The 7,352-nt window shown below is 33.5% G+C and overlaps 1 non-coding gene across 1 annotated transcript; it reads right to left on the minus strand.

The window, feature by feature from the left end:
- Window positions 1-1,419: 1,419 nt before the first annotated feature.
- On the minus strand, window positions 1,420-1,526 carry LOC131181108 (small nucleolar RNA R71). The gene has a single exon (XR_009149736.1). It is a non-coding gene; the product is annotated as a small nucleolar RNA R71 (small nucleolar RNA).
- Window positions 1,527-7,352: the final 5,826 nt, after the last annotated feature.

Below are 7,352 nucleotides of genomic sequence, written 5' to 3' on the forward strand. Positions count from 1 at the left end.
TTTCTTTATTCTAGAATTAGGGAGTAGCACTTTCAATTCATTTATGAATTTTATTTAATTCTATTTCAACAAATTTGGGATTTCATTATTTGATTCAATTTCTTGAGTTTTTAGTTCATGCTATTTGTTGAGCTTCACTTAATATTGATTCTAAATATTAATTGAATGATTTAAAGGTGAAGATTAATATTGGATCATTAGAATTTTAAACTTAGAGTTTTTGACCTAGAGATAGGCTAAAATTCTATGTGAAATTTATAATTAATCAAAGATCTTAAAGGGCTTTAATTAACATAATCACCACGAAAGTAGGGTTTAAGTTGATAAAGACACAACTTAAGTTTCTTGAGAGATGACTTAAGGTAACCTAGAATTAATTTCCTTCAAAGTGTAATTCTTAAATTATTGAATAGGTTAGATAGATTTGTGATTGATTGAAGTGTGACCCCCTAATTCTAGAAGGCTTTTATTATTTGATATCTTCAGTTTAGTTAATTTGTTTTTATTTACTTTTTAGCTATAATTAGTTTAGTTTATAACTCTTTCTTCAAATTCAGTAGTCTAGATAATTACAATTATTGTATACTTTGGTACTCAAACTAGGTCCTTGTGAGAATGATACTTTACTTACTACTTTATTACTTGCTAATAATCTGAATACTTGCGAGATTTTGCACAATAAATTTTTGGCATTGTTGTCGGGGAATCAGTGTTTGATATTAGACAATAGGTAATATAATTAATTTAGACATTTTATTTTACTTAGTTTTTATTAGTTTATTTTAGTTTTTATTAGTTTATCTTATTTTGTTCTTTTAACTCTAGTTTTTATTAGTTTATCTTAGTTTTTATTAGTTTATCTTATTTTGTTCTTTTAACTCTTTTTCAAGATCTTCTGTTTAGTTTATGACCAAAACTAAACTAGAGGTAGAGCTACTTGAATTGGATCCAGAAATAAATAATACTCTAAGAGCCATCAAAAGGGAGGAAGAAGTAATAGGAAGCTGAAACTTCAACCATGGTGGACAATCGTCTAAAACCTTTGAGAGATGATGGAGCTCTAACTATTCGAGTATTCTAACCAAGTGTAATCAGACCAACAATTGATGCCAACAATTTTCAACTGAAACCAGCACAGCTCCAAATGATTCAACAAACTCAATTTGGAGGATCACTAACGGAGGATGCATATTATCATCTCCAATGCTTTCTTGCTCTTTGCGATACATTTAAAATGAGTGGTGTTTCTGAAAATGCCAGTTGATTAAGAGCATTCCCCATTCGATTAAGAGCATTTTTATTCTTTCTTAGGGATAAAGCAAGATAGTTACTATTATCTCAACTTGCAGGATCATTCACTAACTAGGCTGATCTATCACAAACCTTTTTAGCAAGATATTTCCACTTAGGAAGACTACTAGGCTTAGAGTTAAACTCAACACCTTTAGACATAAAGACAATGAATCTCTCTATGATGCATGGGAAGGGTACAAAGATCTTCAGAGGGAGTGTCTACACCATGGCATCTAGGATTGTCTCCTTATTCAGAACTTCTACAATGGTTTATTACCATTAATAAGAAGCACTATAAATTCAGCAGCTAGTGAAGATCTAATGGAAAATACCATTATAGAAGCTTTTGAACTTCTAGAGAGGGTTACTTATCATAATTTTGAATGGTCATGATATAAAAGACCCTAAAGTTGATCTGGATATAGTTCACCCATTTGAGCTCAAGTCCAAACACCTAAAGGATCCAAGCTCGAAGGCAATCTCTAAAAGTGTTCCATAGCCTACAAATCTATTTTGAGATTAGGCAAAGAGATCGGCACCCTCATTAAGTTTGCACCAATCAAGTGTAACGATCAGGCTCCAACCACTAGAGGAATCATCCGCTTTGGCCATAAGCCTCACGGTTTTGTCCCATAGGTGGAATGGAGAACTTCCCAGGAGGTCACTCATCCTAGGATTTCTCTCAAGCAAGCACGCTTAACCCTGGAGTTCTTCCAACTCTCCAGGCCATTCCACCAAAAGGCACCTCTAGTGATTAGTTCCCCATTTTATATATCATTACCTTTTGAACCCAAGACCAACTCTGTGCTTTGCCGATGTGGGATTTGCCTAAGGGACCTTTATTCTTTCCTTTCCTTTCCTTCTTCAATCTTCCTTCCAAATCTCATATATATAAATAAAGTTTTCTTTTCTTTTTTCTTTTGCATTTATTTTTCTATTAGTTCTTTAATTTAATTCCCAATTTTGAAATTTTCTTTTCTCCGATTTTATTTGACAGTTAGGTCAGGAGTCAGCTCTCGGGGTCAATTAACCAAATTGCTCCTCGCCGGTTCAACCCGGTTTGCAAATAATTCAATATTTCTTCCGGCTCCCTGACCTAATTATTTGACTGACTTAACAATTCTTTTTTGTGATTTTCTCTTTTCCACTGTGTTTGCAATAGTCCTAAGGACCACAGCGTCACATTTTACAGTTTGAAATTTGAGTTTAAATTGACTTCGCAGTCCTTCCCGAGAAGGTCACCCATCGCTGTGACTCTCAGCTCGTTTAAGAATTAGACTCTAAACAAAGCGCTCTTTGCTAAAAAATTGCATGGGCAATCAAAAAGTTCTAAAAGAGTTCTCACAGTGATGACTATGGGAGATGATTCACATTTGAGTGACAAAATATTGTCAAAAGTTTTTTACCAAAATTCAAATTACCAGCCCTAGAAAAATATGACGAGACTTCTGATCCTAGAACCCATTTGGCAAACTTTCGCACATTAATGCTTTTACAAAATGTTAATAATTTTATTTTGTGTAAGGTTTTTCCAATGACACTAACAGGACTTGCCTAGAAGTGGTACCAAAGGTTACCAGACAGCTCTATAGAAAACTTTGAGCAACTAGCAAGCTTGTTTAAACAAAAGTTTATAAGCTGCATCCCACTTAGGAAGTTATCATTTGAACTTAGGAAGATTTGACAAGCAAAAGGACAGTCTCTCAGGGAGTACATGTCCAAATTCAATGAAAAGGCTATTCAGATAAAAAACCTCAATACTAAAATGGCTTGCGAGTTGATAAAAAAGAGGTTTAAAAATAATAGATTTGGGGATTCCTTAACAAAGAACCCAACAACAGATTATGAACAACTGATGGAAAGAGCAAAAAAGTACATCAAGTTAGATAATGAAAGAATAACCCTAAAAGAGGAAAGGTGCATGGACCAAAGTTCAGAAAGGAGGTATAAAAAAAGATGCATCGATTAGCGAACTTATGGACTAGATTTGGTAAAACCTCAACGAGATCAGTGCAGCTCTTACAGATCACTGACAGAATCCAGAGCCCAGGTATTGATGTGGATACAAAAAAATGGCCATGAAATCAAGTGGCCATAGAAAATGAAACTAGAAAATGCAAATCAAAGAGATAGAAAGAAGTACCATCGTTTTCACGATGATCACAGACATACCACAGATGAATGATGACAATTGAAAGATAAGATAAAAAAGCTCATTTGATAAGGAAACCTCAAAAGGTTTGCTAAAATAGAAGGGAAGTAGGATAAATCAATAAACAGAAGTCAAGAAAAACATAATAAAGAAGAGCCCATCGGAGTCATTAATATTATAATAGGAGAACCAAAAGGTCATAAAGATAATTGTGAAAAGATAGTTAAGTTCTTATTAAACAAGTGCATGGTATGGAGAGTCCTCGTCGATACAGGTAGTTTGGTCAACCTAATCACACTAGAAGTTTATGAAAAGCTTGGATTGAAAAAAGCAAATCTCACCACAGTAATGTTCCCTTTGGTCATATTAAGAGACATGACCATGCCAGTAGTTAGAACCACAACTAATAGTAAGTTTGGGTAATGAAGTCCACAAGCGATCCATACATGTAGAGTTTGTAATAGCGGATATCCCATTTTCTTACAATGCAATCTTATGACAGCTAATTTTAAATGTAATAACATTTTCATTAACATGGATTGTTTTTGTTTGAAACTTCTAGCTCTAGGTGGAATAGCCGTGGTAAAAGGAAACCAAAAATTAGCTAAAGAATGCTATAATCGATATATAAAAGCAGCAAGCAAGGTCACACTACTGATTGATCTCCTAGAAAAGCCAGAAGGCGACACTTGTCTATAACTAGTAGATCATATCAAAGAGGTAAAGCTCCACATAGGAAAGAAGATCGGGATTGGCACTGCACTGCAGGGTCTGAACAGGGAAGAGCTCATCAAAATGCTAGCTAAGAGATCATCCACCTTTGCATGGAGTTTAGAAGAAGTGCTAGGAGTAAACCTTACGTTCATGGTTCATAGTGTAACACCCCTATTTGCATAGCCTGGTATATTTCACTATTCCGGTGATCGGTGTCGGTCCGGACAACTGAGGGGATTAGAACTATACCTAAGACAACTAGATAAGCCCTGAATACAAATAATTAGTAATTGCCAATTAGTTAAGTATAAATAAGAAAAATAGAACATAAGAAGTTAAACGAGCCGAAAGTCACAGTGATGGGTGATCTTCTCGGGAAGGATTACAAAGTCAATTTAAACTCAAATTTCAAACCGTAAAATGTGACGCCGCGGTCCTTAGGACTACTACGAACATAGTGGAAAAGAGAAAATCACGAAACAGAATTGTTAAGCTGGTCAAATTATTAAGTCAGGGATCCAGAAGAAATATCAAATAACTTGCAAATCGGATTGAACTAGCAAGGGGCAATTTGGTTAATTCACCCCTAGAGCTGACTCCTGACCTAACTATCCAATAAAATCAGAGAAAAGAAAATTTTAGGATCAAGAATTAAATTAAAGAATTAATAAAAAAATAAATGCAAAAGAAAAAGAAAATTGAAAAAAATTTATTACACCACCTTTATGACATCATCATGATGTCAAAACTAATTTTATTTTTCCTACCTAAATTGACCAAGTCAAAAGCAATTTTAAAAGATATAAAATACTTAAAAAAAGAAAAGAAAAATCATTTTCTTCTTCCTTAACTTAAGTGTGCCACCCCACTCCTCTCTCCCTCACTTCACCTCCATTAAAGCACATTTTGAGCTTGAAGAAACCCTAAATTCAGCCACAGAAATTGTAGGCTCCTTAGTTAAAAGTTGTTTTTGAGCTTTGGAAAGAAGATTGAAGAAGGAATTGGGGAGGAAAGTGGAGAGATTTGAAGATTTGGAATTCAAAGTAAAGGTTAGTGATTTTCCTTCAAATTCTTTCTATTTTTATGAGTTAAATACATGAAATAAATTGAAATTGATGAAATTATGTAAAGAAACTTGAAAATTTATTCATATATGGACTTATGGGAAATTTGGAAGCCATGGGAATAGTGGAGTTTATGGTGTTTTAGTAGAATTAAAGGTGAATGGGAGCTTGAATGAGTTGAGTGATTATGTTTATATACTTTGAATGAATAAAATGTAACAAAATTAGTGAGTTAGGGTTTTAGACCTAGGGTTTGGGAGGCAAAAATATGAGAATTGGTCAAATGATGTGTTTGACCTTGTTTGAGATGAAAAATGGTCATTTGTGACCAATTGAGATATGTTGGAAGTGTTAGAAGTGAGTTTAAATTCGGATTGAAAATGTCCATGCTGCAGGCAGCAGGACCAAGGTCCCTTTGAGGGACCAAAACTAAAAATTTACAAGTCCAATTGGTGTGAGGCCAATTGGGAATGAAAATAAACACAAAATGGAACATTTTTCTTTTCGGAATCCTGCCCAAAAAGTGACCAAAACCTAGTGAACAAATTGACCAAATCTGGATTAGGCAATCTTACCTGTACGAAAATGAGCAAATGAACAGTGTTTGTTCATTTGGCCATAACTTGGGCTAGGAAGGTCTAAATGACCTGAACTTTTACCAGTGGACAGCTGAGATATAGACCTAAAACTTTCATGAAGAACACAAACCCAAATTATGCCCTTAACCAAGTTATTTGGCCACCCAAATTTGGTGACCTAAAACTGCCAGAACCAGTTTGGTACCCAGAAATCTGGGTTAAGTCCAATCCGGCAGCCATGATTCAAATGGCTACAACTTGAGCTAAAAAACACCAATTGGAGTGATTCAAAAAGGAGAATAAATTTAAGACAATAAGAAACAATTTCTATGAAGAAAACTTATCAAAATTCTAACAGCAACATGGCCAATGGCACAGTGCAACATAAGACACCCAAAATTGAAAATTTGCAATTTTGCCTAAAAGACTTAAAATTTGAGAAAACAACCAAAACCAACAAATTAGGTAACCAAAATGTGGTATGTGGGTGAAATTAGAATTCCCATACCTATTAAGCATTATAAAGTCAATAAATTAACTTGAATATTATCATGAATTGTAACCCCGAAATACAAATTTTAAAGAACGTCAAGTTTAGTATATTAAAGCTAAGTATAAGTAGATTTGAATTTATTTTTGGAGCTATGAAAAATAATGATACTGAAACACTGTGAAACTGTGTGTTTCAGTGGAAAAGAATATTGGGAAAGAACCCGAGACATCGAGTCAAGGCCAAGAAGCGACTCGTAAAAGGTTTGTGCACAACTAACTATTTTGTTACTTTTCACTTCTAAATTGATTTGAACAAGTTTATTTTATGATTTATAATTTTGTTGTGTTGAGAATTTTAATTTTTTGAATGAAATTGTAAAAATTAAATGTAAATTTTCTTATGCATTTAAGGATTTATTGCATGGTTTTGAGGATTGTAAATTTTAAGTTTGATGTGTTGCCAACCCTGAGCATGAATTTATGATAATTAAATATGTTGATGATTTGTAAACACTTTGTAAATAGAAATTGTTTTGAATATGATTTGAAATCACAGTTGACATGGCAAAATATATCTAGTAAATATCTCCTCCACTAGATGGGGCGAGTTCCTTCCTCTCTGGCTTGCCAGTTGGGGAAGAGTTTGAATGAGTACTCATATATACTAGCTAGTCTTTGTTCCTCCCTTTTAGCCTCGGTTATTGGGAGAGTGTGAAATGTCGTGGTATACAACACAACATCTATTTGAATTTTGGGTCATGGGTTCAATTGTGTAAATTGTTGGCAACGCCCTTTAAATTATGCATAGTTTGATAAATTGTGGTTGAAATAAATAATTTGTCAGTGATTCAAAATATTTTTGTATTGTTTCGGGATTTAAAAGAAATGTAGATAAATAGTTATTATTTGATCAAAATGTTATTCAAATGAATAATTTGCATGAATAAAAATATTAATTTCTGAATGTTATGAATTTTGGAGAATTTAGAAATTTTAAATTTTTATTCGTTATGAATTGTCAAGCATAACTTGTATTAAGTTTTAAATTATTAGTTTGTG

This window comes from Hevea brasiliensis, chromosome 6 (assembly GCF_030052815.1).
Source record: "Hevea brasiliensis isolate MT/VB/25A 57/8 chromosome 6, ASM3005281v1, whole genome shotgun sequence".
NCBI lineage: Eukaryota > Viridiplantae > Streptophyta > Magnoliopsida > Malpighiales > Euphorbiaceae > Hevea > Hevea brasiliensis.